The sequence below is a fragment of the Choloepus didactylus genome, chromosome 7 (genome assembly GCF_015220235.1).
Source record: "Choloepus didactylus isolate mChoDid1 chromosome 7, mChoDid1.pri, whole genome shotgun sequence".
Lineage (NCBI taxonomy): Eukaryota > Metazoa > Chordata > Mammalia > Pilosa > Megalonychidae > Choloepus > Choloepus didactylus.
In genome coordinates, this window is record NC_051313.1 from 75,931,119 (window position 1) to 75,948,007 (window position 16,889).

At 36.0% G+C, this 16,889-nt stretch overlaps 1 protein-coding gene across 1 annotated transcript in view; it reads left to right on the forward strand.

Annotated features, from left to right (window-relative positions):
- HTR1B (5-hydroxytryptamine receptor 1B) overlaps window positions 1-16,889 on the forward strand; it is a 206,532-nt gene that overhangs the window by 2,558 nt on the left and 187,085 nt on the right. The window lies entirely within an intron of this gene.

Consider the following 16,889-nt stretch of genomic DNA (forward strand, 5'->3'; position numbering starts at 1 on the left):
AAAATCTTGAAGAGTTAACAGCAAAATTCTGATGCTAAGATCTCTATTTTTATTATAATTGAAACTAAATGGGGGGTGGGTGGGAATGGGAGATTGGGAGAGTTAACCTCAGAACCAACCCCTATGATTGTTTTCTGCAGATTTGTACTTTTAAAAATTCCTGTTTAGTGACTGTCAAACCACATTTCTAAAAACCCAAAGAAAACCTTATGTGTGCTAGTGCCAAAGTCTGCAGATTGCTTGATATTTCCTCCTAATTTCACGTAACTGTCATTTTACACCTTAAATTCCTATAAATGGAGGATATGATGGGTGACTCAGCCCAATCTGCTGCTATATTTCTTACAAATGCAATCATTTAAACTGGTTAGTATTTGATAAATACTTCTCTTTAACAAGAGAAGTTATCTTTATTCCTTATTTAATTCAGTAAGATATGAAGGAGACTGATGAAACAGAAACAGTTCTTAAACAATTGAGGAATGTGGGGCAATAGGAAGATGTATATTATGACTTGTAAAAAAATCTTAATGCATGAGACTTTTTTCTGATAGTCATTTGCACTCTTCTTCCCATCTGTAATTCCTTTGTGTGCTAACATAAAATAACCAAGAGAATTAGCTCCCTTCTCTAGAAATCTTCAAAATGCAGTAAGAGCCCTAAGTACCATCTTAAAGTGGGAAACAAAACTGTTTCTTTTTTTGTGCTATCACATTGTGGGCAGGAACAAAGATTCATGGAAAATGACATGCAAGAACTTTCGAAAAGGTGAGGGAAGCTAAAATTGAGCTTGTTTTCCCTCTAACTCACAGAACTAAACCTGAGACTTACTAGGCTATTCAGGAAACTGGCAAACTTTGAATCTTGGAAATTTGTCTCTGACCTCAATGAATGTAATATCTGGAATAGCTTATCAGTCTTTTCAAATTTCAACAATACTTAGTTATCTCAAATTTACTCTGAGGGCTCCACAGTACAGGAGGACAAGATCATATGGAAAAAGATAAAAAATGCATTATCTAAATAAAAAAGCCTTAAAGGATCATCTGTACAGGAAAAAAAAAAAAGTGTGTTTGGAGCATTTAATATGCCAGAGAAGATTCACAGCCCACTCTTCATAGCAGCCTTTCTGCAGTTGACACCTTTTGTCTGCAGAAGCAAGTTATCTTTGTAAAATGGATTCACTCCCTGCTTGAAGCTCCCCAGTCCAATTGTCAGACAATAGATGTATTGAGTTGAAGTGCACTGCCTACCTACTGTGCAGACTTTCACTTTGGGGTAATGACTCTTGAAAATATGCTATTCAAAGCTCACATGTAAGCTGAATAAAAATGGGAATTTTGATCAACATTTATACCTGTCACATGAGTAAGAAAATTTTTGGCATTAGATAATCTTATATTTCAGCTGGATCACCAAGTTTCTTTGTTTGTTTGGTGTGACAGTTCTCCTATGGAGATATCCAGCTTGCTACTGTTATGAATGTGCATACAGTGTGGTATTTGTTTTTATGTTACTAATATGCTTGTCTTTTGTTTGCTGTTTGTTTTTATGTTATTAATATGCTGTCATTTGTTTATGCAACTATGTTTTCTTTGGGCCTCAGAGGCCATTAAGTCAACTTCTAAGAGCCTGAGGTAGATAAATTAATTGAAACAAATAGCCAGTTATAAATGGTTTCTTTATAAGACACCTACAATGATTGTGGCCTCATATGAACAAAACATGGTCAATTTAGTCAAATAGGTTGTTTGCCATTTTGTAGATTACCCATCTAAATTTTTGCTTATTTGGCTGAATTGACTGGATTTGGGGCATATTGTGTGAAGTAGAAGCTTGTAAAACCCTGTAGTTATAAGAGATCTAGAATCATCATCCGGCATAGCATATGATTATGCAAAGTGTTTTATTCATTCTAGGGGTATGTTGTTAAACCTGTTAAGATCTTTTTCAGTTACTGCCGCCTATAGCATAGTTTGTTTCACAAACTAGACACAAGGCTTTTTTGTGTTTTTTTTTTTTTGCAGAAAATAAAATGGGAGATGGAATATTTAACTTAAAGTTTAACTTAAATAGAAATGGAAATATATTTTCATTGGCTATGGTAAAAAATATTTTTCATATTGTTTAATTGCACAAATTTTCAAACAAACATGAATGTGTACCCATCCAAAAATACCAATATTGTTTTGTGTTTCTGGGAATTTTAGAGTTTCCTTTTCCAAAGTGGACACTGCACCCATGAGTGAATGGTTGTGTTCAGTACATTTCCTATGGAACAATATTCTTCGATTTCTTCTCTTATCTTAGTTTTATCTTCTTTAACCAGGAAACTTCAAAAGGACTATAATTCACTCAAGAACTAAAATCTCAGATTATGTGTATTTGATGGAGTTGCTGTGTCTGAAAATTGCCTTTGGTATTCCACCTTTCAAAAACGTGTAATTGAAAATGAAATTTAGGAAAGTAATGAAATAAAAGTCCTTTTTGTGTTCTAAAAAGCACTGGGTGCTAATTCTATTATTTTGGAAAGATTGGGTCATTGGACTCTGGGATTTTATTTAGGAATCTGAGCCATCATAAGGATGATTGATGATAAATGATACTGTAGAGTACAGGCAGGTACTACCACAATTTTTGAGGGATTAGTTAATATATGTGGGAGGAACACAGAAGGACTTAGATTGTGCTTTCACATTCTGCAAAGAGAATAATTCAGATCCACTATCATGAGTTTTTTATATCAGCATTCTTAGGAGAGAATGTTGGGTGCTAGGATGGGTAGTGTTATTCCAAGGTACTGTATAGTGCTTGAAATAAGTGGAGCTGGATTAGGAGATGATTTGGGGAAGATCTGAGAGGAGGAGACTGACCTATCAAAATGCCAGCAAAGAAGACCAAAAAGGGTGTTTTCAAGTTACAAAGTCAGAAAATCCTAGGTTTGAATTGCAGGTAGACCTGTGTGGTTCTCCTTCTCAAATGCAGCCCACTTGCAAGTTGGTGCAAAAGGTTAAAGCCCATTTGTGTCAAGTATCTATCAAGATGCCTGAAGCCTTTTTGGCTCTCACAGATGGCCTATTAGCTATTATTTTCCATTGCTTCCTTAGTGAATGTGGGATACTTGTAGACAAAGTACACTGGATAGAAGAAACTTGGAAAAATTAGAAGGGACTGAGGTTTGCAGCCTTTCACACTTAACCCCCCTAGGTTGGTGACACACAGCCCAAAGGCTTAAAGGGAGGAGGAGAGATGGTTCATAGTGGCTTTCACATCCCAAGATGAAGCTGTAAAATATTTAGTTTCCTAAGATACCTTCTTATTCACCTTTAACCTTCTTCCACTTCTTTGTCATTTACCTGTCTTCCCATAGTCCAGAGTTCCTTGTCACATCCACATCTCCTCAGCATCTCATTTTCCATTTCTCTGTTTTCTTTTTACCCAGGGAAACCCACAATAACAACTAATGATGAGTTGATCTAAAGTGGTTCTTATTTTCGCTGTAGAGGGCTGAGTAGGTACCCCAGAGTTCTTACATTATATAAAAGGGAATAGTTAATTCAAGTGAATATATAAATGATGGGGGCAAAGACTTTCAACTGGAACACCTGAGTTTTCAAGAGGGAAGAGGCTGGTAGGGGATGCAGGTGGAAGTGCAGTTTCTGAACCTTTCATCAAAACCGACTCTTAAATAGTCCACCAGGGGGCAGAGTGCATCTGAGTTGTTTAGTAGATGCCAAGGCTCACCATTCACAATCTAAATTCCTCTTCCTGGACACTTTGCAAGTGGTACTGACTCCTCTGGAATCAGTGAAAACAAAGATCCAGGAGCCAAGGGAGAGGAGTTTGATCAATGATTTAAAGTAGCAGATTTTTCAGAAGTGCAAATGCAGACAGAGGATCTCTACGTTTTTCTTATATGCAAACCCCATTATTTTTTCATTCATTCCTAATATTGGAATAATGCTAAAATATTAGTATTTCAAAACTTTGTGCCCTTTGATTAATGTGGCTCTAGATGAAGTCAAAGGTTTTAGAATACAAATAATTTATATTCAAAATAAGGGGAGCTAATTATTTCCTTAAAGTTATGATTTTTTTCACCACTGTGTTCTTTTTAAAAATTTCTTTAGTTTGAGGTTGACATAGGTATAGTTCAAGGGCAAAAATTTGTTATTTACTATTTTAAGAGGAGGCTATCTTTTTGCACAGAAGTAAGGTATACTTATATTTCAGTTTTTCCCTGATGGCAAACTTCCAAGTCAGTGTAAAATTTGGCATTTGCATTTAAAAAGGCATAAATAAATACAATCTTATGTATCAAAAAACTGAGTTTCTTTATCAAAAATAAGATCATATAAAATGAGAAAACAAATGAAGTTTTATTATAGCCATACCTGCTCAACTCTCACTCCCTAGCATTCTCATTGCCCCCAAATGGGAAATTTCCTATGTGCCATTTCCCACATCTGTCAGTTAAATTGGGCTTCCCAAGTCAACATCCACATTTTAGGATGATACTAGGTATAATCTCTGAGACAGAGCCAGTCCCTGGAGGTGGGCCAGCTGACAAAGAGCAATTTAACACTATTCCAAGCATGGTTTGTATAGGAAAATGCCCATTTCTTTTGATTTATTTGTATGTTTCAGAAGAAAGGAGAAATCCTTTTCAAAACTACTAACTGGAAGTCTATATAACAAGAATAGTCTTATAATATTTCCTGTACCTAAAATGAACAGATGGTAATGTAGGGATCCATTTATGGTAAATGCTTAAAATCATCTACACATGGCTTGCTTAAATGACGCATGAGGGCATGACTCACATCCTCTCTGACTCTATGGGAACATTCCAGACACCATCCTCTTATTGGTTGTCCTGTGTTGGGATAACCAGATTTCAGGATAACTTTTGCTCACAAGTATGGCGAACACCTCTGGAGATGGGACTCTAGTGTTAGAATGATTCATTAATCCATCCTACATTAGTTGAATAGCCTCAATAGAATCAGAAGTGGGCTGGGATTTTGTAGGGAAGCAGTTTTATGGCTCTTCATCTTTGCATCCCAGTCCTGCTTGACCTTAAAATCTTTGAGTCTACTCTTTTTTTCCCTGCCCCTCTAGCCTTTTCCACCAAGCGTTACATATTGGGGTAACCACAAAATGGGGAGTTTGGAACCAGTTGCTGGCATTAAGGCCCCCAGCACTGCACTAGTGTATATAAAATACAAGACCAAAACTTAGAAATCAGAAAGACTTGGGTTTAAATCCATGCTATGCAACCATTGATCAAGTTCCTCCTTAATGTGGTATAATAATACACACCTGGATGTATGCAGGTAAGCATGAAATGGGATAATAAACTATTTTCGGCTGCGGCTGCACATTGATTCACCAGGGAAGTTTAAAAATACCTTTGCTCAGACCTCTTCTCAGACTAATTAAATCACACTCTGGAGTAAGGCCTGATACTGTTAGTTTTTAAATCTCCCCAAGTGATTCTAATATGTGGCCTGGATGAGACCCACTGAGAATAGATACGTAAAGCTTTTAGTACAGTGCTTGGCATACACAAGATCTGTGGGTGTGAAGGAGTCCTTGAATGAAATGGGAAGTGAAATTTTTTTTTTTTATAGTGGTATGTCTCAAAATTTAATGGTCATATGAATCCGTTGGGGAATTGGTTAAAATGCAGATTCTGATTCAGTAGGTCTGAGACGGGGCCTGAGATTCTACATTCCTATCAGGTTTGGAGGAGCTGCCAGTACTGTTGGTCCACAGACCACAATGTGAGTAATAAGGATGAACAGAAAAACATAGCTTAGTTATAGAGCACTGGTCATTCCCTAAGGATAGTTTAAAAATGAAAACAGAAAACTTGCAGATGATAAAATGTGTTTTTTAATGTACAATAGGTTGTGTTTTCTTGGATTGTTTACATGTATTCATGTCTCAGCTTCAGCAGCTGTTAAATGTTTCCCCTTAAATGCTTTTTCCCAGATGATTCAAATCCTCAGTCTACCCTGAAACAAACAGCTTACTTCTGGATCTGAATCAGCAAAGCATGACCCTCAGATTCAGGCCTTTGTTTTTACCTCAATTCCAAACAGGGGCTTTGTCTTTTGTTAAAAAAAAAATTAAAAATGCAAAACAAGTGACAATGAAACAAAGCAATAACAACTGCCAACATATGGCAAATGGCACAACTTCTTTGGTAATCTATTTCACTTAGTAAACCCACTAGGATTCCTTGTCTCAACACGTATATAATATATAGATATTTACAATATTTACTCTTTATAAACACTAGTAACTATTTAATCAAAGGTGAAGAGGTGTGCTTTTCATCCATAATATTTTATTCTTATTGTACGTTAGAAACTTAATATCCTATAGCAGTGATCCTGCAGTTTTTTGATTTCACAATCAAAATTAAAACCAAGCCCATTTTTATTCCAAAATATTTTATGAGTGTTTCTCAGTGACAGTTAAATTATTTATGAGAAATGTTGGGCAATTTCTAGGAACCTATCCATAAAACTGGAGAAATTCTTGAGTTGCCCAAGCCTAGGTTGGGTATCAGAATCAAAGAGCCCTACTTCAGAAAAGATCTTTCATTTAATTTTTTTAGTTGAGTGTTTGAAGTTAAATGAATAAGGTCAGTGCCCAACTAGGTTTTTATTCTACATTACAAAACCAAGTTCGAAGTCTTTGATTTCCTCCATGTACAGTTATGATGCTTTGAGCTGGGATTCCAGTCATAAAGACAAATGGCTGGAAAATGAACTTCCTCGTTTTAAAAGTGATGGAGGTTGGAGATGGAACTAACATTACTGACGGCTTACTCTGTGCCAAATATTTCAAATAACCTTCTCTTCTCCCATTGAATCCTCATAACACTATCATGAGGTACTTATTATCATTGTCAGTATCGTCATCACAAGATAAGTATTACAACAATTTCATCTGGTTCTGTGGCTTAGATAATTATGGCAACACCACCAGTTGAGTAATTCATATTCAGATTTGGAAAGGAAACAGTGTTATTACGTCTGTTTCACTTAATCTTTGAGAATAGTGTTTCCTAAACGCCAATCTGAGGCACCAAAGTAGAATAGAACTTCAGAGATTTATTTGTAAGTACAATTTGTATCTAGGGAACACAGGTTTCCTTCTTGGTCTTCTCCCAAACTCCTGTCCCCTCCTGTCTGACTATAATCTTGACCAACCAGGTTGCTCGCCATGACCGACCAGGTTACTCGCCATAGCCGCTGACCTCTTCCATGGGTGTTGATATGTATAAAAATGTACATTGAAACTGCTGGATATAGCAATATTAAATATAGATGCTTCTGCTTTGATGAGTAATGCATGACAGGAGGTACTTTCCTTTTATGGAAAGTTACTGGGTGATATCTCAAAAACTTGGGCATTTGGGACATTGTACCTATTTTTACATGGAGGCAAATTTCTGTGTGAAAAGTGAAAAAACTTCAGGCAAGTAACAGGATGTTTTCAAACATTTTTGTTGTTTTTGTATTATATAGATAAAATGTCTAAATTAAAGTTTATTTTCTTTTTTTTTTAATAACTGTGTATTTCATTAGCAGAGCCTCTTTGCCAAGTGTTTTGAATTATTTTTTTCCCTCTTTCCTTTTCTCCCCCCCCCCAAAAAAAAAACCAAACCCTGAAACACCATCATGAACAATGAAAATCAATAAACCATGGGGACAGAAACTTACCAGTATTCACAAAACTGACTTAACAAAACATTTAGACAAGATACAAAATAAATATTTGTTTTCAGCAAGAAGTTAAATGTTACACCAGTGAGTATGCAAGGTTGTGGAATCTCTTCTGTTTTGGATGAAAAAAATCCTTAAATTGTGGAAAATTGTGCTCAAAATACTTTTTGCCCTATTTCTTTGATTATTATCACTGTTTTTCTAGTTGAAACCAAAGACATGACACAGAGACTCTAGTAAATTTAGGATTAGAATCCATACCCAGGCATTCCTGGGTTCAAATTCAGCTTTGCTACCTGCCAGTTGTGACCTCAACCACTCTGAATGTTCGTTTCCTAATCTGTTAAATTGGGATAGATTACACCTTATTCACAGGTTTGTTTTAACAATGAAACCGGCCGTGCTGTGGAATCACTGGGTCCAGAACATGCTAAGAACATAGTAGATGCCTACCTGATGCTGGCTTCTTTCTGTTCAGACCAAATGAGCCAGGTGTTTATCCAGAGTGCATGGGATTCAGAGTTAGCAGAGCTGTTTAACATCCTGGTTTTTCTTCTAAGTATGTGATTTGGGACAAGTTATGTAATCTTTGTAAGTCTCAGTTTTCTTGTCTCTAAAACGGGGCTAAGAGGATCCATCTTGAAAGGTTAAGAGGATTATATTACAGAATAAGTGAAAACACCTGTGAGCAGTCCTGCAGACAGGTGATTACTCAGACCTTAGTTTTCTTTCAAATTCTTTTCTGATTCCTAGGAGTTAAGTCCTGGTATGATATGCTGGGCTTCAGTGTTGGTAAAATCCCATGTAGTGTTGAAAGTGAGAGCTATAGTATTTTGTGAGATTTGAACCAGTTTTATTGATCATAGTAGAAAATGCTTATATACTGTGATTCGGGAGGTGCTAGGAAATTACCCTGCCTGTGCCTGATGTCTCGTAATTAAAAACTCATTCTTTAGTTTCACAACTCTTTCAAATTCTAAATATTTTTGAAGTTTTAGCACATTACATTAGCCATCAGCCATTTACTTTGTAATGTGAATTACTTTGTTAGTGCTATAGATTCTTTGAGCCCACAACATTTAAATAAAGTGAGTTTTGAATATTAGGGGATAGGAAGGACTAATTTTGAGCTATAGCATATTGCTAGAGAAGGCAAAAACAAGTCACCAAAAGCTTATCACAAATAGCCATGTGAGAGACCTGGAGGAAGGGTGAAATTTAAAGGTTATTGAAGACAAAACTTATCCCTTATTGATTTACTCAGGTGACAGTGTGCTTGCATTTTATACCATAGGTTTCCATAAGATTTGTGATTTTTGTTAGAACCATGAACATTCAAGTCTGCAGAGAGAAAAATTAACTTGAGATGGTAAATGTGTCGCTATATCCAGCTAGTAAATTGGAACCCAGCTCACACTAATCGTCTTGCTGTGCTTCTTAAACAGTATGGATTTCTCCACACCACTGATGGCTGCCAAGGGTGTTCTGGAAGACTCTGGCAGACACACGGCTGCGTGCTGTCCTGCCCTTTTATAGAAAGAGTCTGAGCTGTCGCAAGTGCATACGGAGTTGTTATTTGTCTACAAAAATCCGAAACACTATCCAGAGGCAATGAAATAATTTTAAAGGTCATTTAGTCTGCATTTAATCAAGTCTGTTTTCATTCTGACCGCTTGGGTTACTTGGTAGTATTCATAAAACAGATATTTGCTATAGCAACTGCTTCAGGCTTACACCACAGGGCCGACAGACTGGCCAGATTGTTTTCGTTCCGCAGAGAGATTCCCCTGCCTGATGAAATGATGCCTTTGACCCGTTTTAAATCAAAAGTAGACCAAAAACTAAGGGTTTAAACACTGTATCATTTGATATTTTAATTAATATATTTATTTTAGTTAAAACTGATCTTTTCCTCAAAGGACAACATTGGATATACTCTGTAGTTATGAAATTAAAGAAAACCAATGTGATATTCTACTCCAAGGCAAACAAACAAACAAACGTTATTTATTTGGGATTAATCTGGATGCTTCACTGCATTTTTCTTGTTTCTCTGTATAATCAGTTTTGAGTGTTGCCAATCTTTCCCTGTAGAAAATTGCTCAAATGTGACCAGTATTTTTCAAACTCAGCACTATCGACATTTTGGGCAGAAAAATCTTTGTTGTGGGGTTGCTAAGTGCATGTAGGATGTTTAGCAGCATCCCTTCTCTCTGCCCACTAGGTGTCAGTAGCAACCCCTGTCGCTACCCCCCGGGGAACAGAAAATAATTTCATACCTTGACAAAAATCCTTTGGGGGGCAGGATGACTGCCATTGAAACTACTGGGTTAGACAAATTAGAAACCTAAGTAGAGAATCTATTTAGCAGTCTAAATAGTTTCTCTTGCCCACCATTTTGATAAACTCATCCATATAATTGCTAAATATTCTCTTTTACATTATGTAGACATAATCAAAGAATGGCCTTACCTGTTTTTTTTTCTTTTTGACTCTTGACAATGGTGTGTTTCTCACTAAGTCCCTGATACTCAGTGGAAATTTTGGTTGAGGAAGAGCCTGTTGGGAACCCCAGATGAACCCTGTGTGTGTGTGAGTGTGTGTGTGTGTGTGTGTGTGTGTGTGTGGTGGGGGATCATAGGTCCAGAGGTAGGGGCAGCAAAATCCCTAACTCTGGGCCAAATGATAGCAGTTTCTGATGAGCCCTTACATGCTCTGAGATCTGGGTGCTGATACACAATCTACTCCAAGTGTCTTCCTTTACTCATTTGCAAAATCCCTTAAGTAATGTTTTGACTAGAATGCAAGAGGATTTTTATTATACACAGTAAACAAAGGCCAAGCTTTCTTATAGGGTTAGGATAATTTTTTCCTCAAATAATTTAGGCATTACAAAACAACAACAATAGATTTTGGTGGCTTGAATAATTAATTTACATTTGCAGTTTGCATTGATTGAATTCACTGGATAAGTGCACATTTCTCTTCTGCTTTTTGCTCTTGTGGACTCACAGCATTAAGTCTTTGACAAACGTTAAATGATGGGAAATTTTTGTTTATTGTGTAATTCAATAGCCCAGCATTAGAGCTGCTTATTTAGGTGATTGTAAGATGCAAAGAAAAGGAAAATTACCATTTTCTTATACTGACTGGTACAGACAATTGGATGAATTAGTGTTGGCTCTCAATTATGCAGAAATGTGAAGTTGCCATGCAAGTACCAAACTGAAGATTTTTAGGAGCAGACAATAGACAAGGAGAAAAGGAGAAAGATTGTGACAGAAGATTTGGTTTATTGTGACAGGCTTTATCATTCCAATATCAAGAGTTAGTTTCTTAGGGCTGAGTGGAGGAAGGAGAAGTGAGGAAAGGAAAGATCTAATAAGAAAAGCCGTGCAACAGGAACAGCAATATTTCTGATCATTTATCACTGACATTCTAAATGAATGTTTGAGAATTAAATTATCGTGTCATTTCCCTAAAGATTGAGGTCATGAGTAATAGAAGAGCAAATCAAACTTACAATCTCTTCTCTAAAATCAACCTGCTATCTAAGCAAGTGAAGTCTATATCACAGCTGATTCTAATTAAATACAGGATTGCTTCATTACTTCCTTAGCTCACTGTCATTTGTATTGGTTCTCACTAAAAACAGATAATAGCTTAGGTTCTAGGGTTTTGAGCACAGCTCTGTATACTAATATGTATGCCATTTCTATTGCATGGGTACTCACAGAAAGAATTTTACTTGATGAACAGTGTGTTTATTTTTTTACCAGGAGACATTTTTCTTCTTTTGGAATTATGGAATTACAAAAATGTCAAATCCTCCTTTTTAAGACAAGTTCACTATGTGAGGCACTATGCTGACCTGTTTCATATACATTAACTCATTGAACCTTGTCAACAACACAGATAGTATTACTATGCTTGTTTGACAGTCCCATTTCCAGCTGTGCCTCCATGTGCCCAGACCATCTTGAACTTCTTGGAATACAGGTGCCGTTTCCCAGCTGCATGTATTTGCTACTCCCTCTGTTGTTCATAGATCTGGGAATACCTACTCATCTTCCAAGATGCAGCTCAAACTGCAACTCTACTGTTTGATTCTTCTAAGAGAACTGGTCACCAATTCCTCTATGCCTTTAGAACAATTTATAAAGCCTCTAATTCCATTATATTGTGATTATATTACATTATATTGTGATTATACTTATGTCTATATCTTTATGTGGATTTAACCCATCTAAGAACATAGACTATCATTTATTCATCTTTGTATCACCTCAGCACAGGGTCTGATCCAAAAAAGATACTTGATAAATGTTTACTAAATTGTTGGATGAATGATTTTGGTTAATTTGATTTTCTAATATCCTTTATGTTAAGATCTAGGGTTATCACAAAGTGTCAAGTTTTGTCTCTCTATATTATTCATGAGTATAAATATGCTTAAATACCTTTGTATATTTCTGAAAATAGGCTTTTGCTTGTACATGTGAAAGAGGAAATATGTCATATGCCAAACCAATAAATGAAAAATACATATTCTTTTTAGATGGACAATTAACCTTCACCATGCCCCATTTTCGCAAATGTGCCAGTTTGAATGTATTATGTCCCCCAAAATGCCATTATCTTTGATGCAGTCTTGTGTGGGCAGGAAACATATTGGTGTTGATAGGGTTGGAGACTTTTGATTGGATATTTCCGTGGAGATGTGATCACTCAACTGTGGGCAAGATCTTTCACTGGATAATTTCCATGGAGATGTGGCCCCGCCCATTCAGCATGGGCCTTGATTAGTTTACTGGAGCACTATATAAGCTCAGACAGAAGGAGCAAGCTTGCTACAGCCAAGAGGGACACTGAAGAATGCAAAGGAGCTGAGAGAGGAGCTTCAGCTTACAGAGACATTTTGGAGACGGCCTTTGAAAGCAGACTTTTGCTCCAGAGAAGCTAAAAGAGGACAAACGCCCCAAGAGCAACTGAGAGTAACATTTTTGAGGAGCTGAAGCCTAGGGAGGAATGTTCTGGGAGAAAGTCATTTTGAAACCAGAACTCTGGAGCAGACACCAGCCAGGTGCCTTCACAGCTAACAGAGATTTTCCGGACGCCACCGGCCATCCTCCAATTAATGTACCCAATTGTTGATGTTGTTACCTTGGACACTTTATGGCCTTAAGACTGTAACTGTGTAACCAAATAACCTCCTTTTATAAAAGTCAATCCATTTCTGGTGTTTTGCATTCCAGCAGCATTAGCAAACTAGAAAAACAAAGATTTGATTGAAATTTCCAGATTTATCCTAAGTCACATTATGAAAACGAGAAACTGTATGATGTAGTGGAAAGAGCATGGGATTTGAAATGCAAAGACATGGGTTTGACTCTAACTTTTCCACTGATTGCCCTGGTAATGTTGGGGGAACTCATTTAACTCTTAGCATCCATTTACTTACAGAATCACTGTGAAGTTTAAATTGAAGGCTTTATTGAATCTATACTCTTCCCCAAACTCTGGGAATACAGAAGTGAACCAAACTGTCCAAACCCTGTCCTCATGGAGCTGACAGTCCCTGAGGGGATCAGACAGTAATCAAGTAAATGCAAAAGGTGGCGGTAACAAGTGCTATGAAGAAAAGTGTGCGTCGTTTGCTCCTCTAGTTAGGAATGTTAAGGAATGCCTCTTTGATAAGGGGACGTTTGAGTAGAAAACCAAAGGGAGTGAGGGAGTGGGCCAAGCCAATACTGGGGAAGATATTATCTTTAGTTGAAGAGTTGCTTTGAATGCTCAGAAATTTTGAAGACATATTAATAATGACAGTAACTTCAATGGAAGTAGGCGTGGTCCCACTTCAGAGCACTTTTCCTGTAGAGCTGCTTGAGTCTGGCTCCCTGGGTTGCTTCCTGTGAAATTCAAGGCATTTGGTTTTCCCCAATAATGCTAGATTTTGAATTGCTAATATATTGGTCTTTTTTCCATGTGCATTTTTTTCTTTATCATTAATTTAGAGCTTTTAAAATTGCTTTCGCTGTTCCTCAAATTTCACTTGCCCTATGTAACCATGCCTTTCTCCCATAAATACTGGCTATTATTATCCTATGCATGCTATGGATACTGGTTAAACTGATCACTGCTTTGTAAACAGATTGAAAGAAGCTATGAGAAAAGTAAATGTATAGACAGCTAATGTTAAAATGAAATTGGATATACACACAAAGTTTAGATGAATAAAGAAATGGAGAAATGGCTCTTAGGTTAGCAGAACACTGCATTTTTGAATGTGGATAACCTCCGGGTATCTTTAATAATTTATTAATCTAAGTTACCAATTTTCACTTTTCTCTGCTCTAGCAGATAAATAAAAAAGCAGATATTTCAATCATAGCAGCTCTATGCACATCGGCATTTATCGATTTCCATTAGTAACTGATGTGGCTGGCATTTTATTTTTATATGTCACATTAATAAATTGTGGTTAAATGCTGCCTGTGCATTTTTATTGAGGCCCCTCTTTTCCTCTTGACTGTTTTAAAGATTCTTTTGAGTTTTGGCATTTGCATTTTCCTTGTTCTTTGCTTTCTTTTTTGGGACATGTACAAATAGCACCACACAAGTCTATTTCCCAAGAAACACTAAAGCACAGAATGGCATATTCTATTCCAATTTGTGGAGGTTATTTAAAGGATCCCTTTGTTGTTTTCTCTTTGTAAAGTCCAAGAGAACAATACTTTGCATATACTGAAACTGTAGGACTGCAAATCAAAAAGTGAGAGATTGATTTTGGCATCTGGATGAAATTGGTGTGAACTAACGCAGTGGTTCCAAGTATCATTCTCAAGACCAGTGCTGAAAAGTGGTCAAGTTTCCTTTAACCCACAAGGAAAGAGGAAAAGTATTGATGATGAAGTAAAGTTTTCATAGAGTAGCACTTCTTCAATTTGAACACCTGCTTGTATTCCAAAATTATGTCACTTTAATTTTTTGTTGTCAAAATATTTTTTATGAATGGTAGAGATAGAATTATTTTTATGCTTACAATAAAATTATTTAATATATTATAATATGAAATAGATTAACATGATTCAAAGTATATGAAAAGATATTCTCTTCCACACCTTTTCCCCTATCTGCCTAGGTCCTTCCCACATACATTCAAGTTATCACTTGAACTCCCTTTGGAGTTCCTTTGTGAATACATAAGCAAAACCAAATATATGTTATTTTAACCTCCCCCATTTTCTCTCAAAACAATACTGCATATTATATACACAGTTCTGCACATTGCTCTTTTTAAAACTTTTATTTTGAAATCATTATAGATGCACAGGAAGTTTAAAAAAATGTATAGAGAGGTCCCTTGCACCCTTTACCCAATTTCCCAAAGAACAGCATATTACATAACTAGCACAATAGCAAAACCAGGATATTGACATTGGTGCAATCTACAGAGCTTATTTAGATTTTATATGTACTTGGTAAAACTGGTGAAATCTGGCAAATCTATTCTTCATCTCTATAATTTTGTCATTTCAAAAATGTTATGTCAATTGCACCTCAAAAAGATGTTAAAAAATGAAAAGGAAAAAATGTTATATAAATGGAATCATACAGTAGGTGACCTTTTGAAATCGGCTTTTCTCATGTTATCATAATCCCCTTGAGATCCATCCAAGTTGTTGTATGTATCAAAAGTTAGTTCCTTTTAATTGCTGCATCGTATTCCACAGTAAGGATGTACCATGGTTTGTTTAACCAGCTACCCACTGAAAGGACATTTAGGTTGTTTCACATTTTTGGTTATTACAAATAATGTTGCTATGAACATCTGTGTACAGAGTTTTGTGTGAACATAGTTTTCATTTCTGTGGGATAAATTCTCAAGAGTGTAATAGCTGGGTTGTAAGGAAAGGCATATTTAAGCTTTATAGGAAACTGCCATACTAGTTTCCAGAGTGGCTGTTCCATTTTACATTCTTACCATAATGTGTGAGTGCCAGCATTTGGTGTTATCACTCTTTATTTTAGCTATTCTGATGGGTGTGTAGTGATATCTCATTATGGTTTTAATTTGACTTTTCCTAATGGTTAATGATGTTAGCATGTGCTTATTTGAGATTTGTCATCTTTGGTGAAATGTCCGTTCCTGTTTTTTGCCCATTTTCTAATTGATTTTTTTTTTTTACTGTTGAGTTTTGAGAATTCTTTAAATATTCTAGATATAAGGCTTTCGTCTGATATGTGGTTTGCAAATATCTTCTCCTAGTCTGTTGCTTGTTTTTTTAATCCTCTTTGGCAGAGCAAGTGTTTTAAATTTTGAATTCCTCCAGTTTATCAATTTTCCTTTCATGCATTGTGTTTTTGGTTTCAAGTCTAAACTCTTCTATCTTAGGTACTGAAGATTCTCGTTTTATTTAAAGAAACCTTTATTTAAAGGTTTCATCATTTCATGTTTTATATTTAAGTCCATGATCCAATTTGAGTTAATTTCTGTATTAGTTGTGAGGTTTAGGTTGAAGTTTGAATTTTTGCCTATGGATGTACAAGTGCTCAAACACCATTTATTTAAATGGCTATCCTTCTTCTATTAAATCACTATTGTGTCTTTATCAAAAGTCAGTTGGCTACACTTGCATAGGGTAATGTCTGGGTTCTTTATTCTGTTTCATTGATCTATGTGTCTATCCTCTGTCAATATCACATTCTTTTAAATACTGTACGATATAGTAAGCCTTAACTTTGGGTAGAATGATTTCTCTCACTTTATCAAAATTGTTTTAGCTATTCTAGATCCTTTGCCTTTTCATATAAATTTTAGAATAAGTTTGTCTATGTCTACACAGGTAGTCTGTGTCTACCTTGCTGGGATTTTGACAGGAATCGTGTTACATCTATGGGTGTCAATTATGGAGAACTGACATTTTTACTATGTTGAATCTTCTAATGCATGAACAGGGTATGTCTCTTTATGTATTCAGATCTTTTTTTTTTTTTTTCCTTTCACTTTTTCTTTCACTAGTATTTTGAAATTTTAGCATACAGATCCTGTACATGTTTTGTTAAATTTATACAATTTTGTCATTTTCTGTGGTGCAATTATTGCATATTGCTTTTGTTACTTAGTAATATATCATGAAAAGTTTA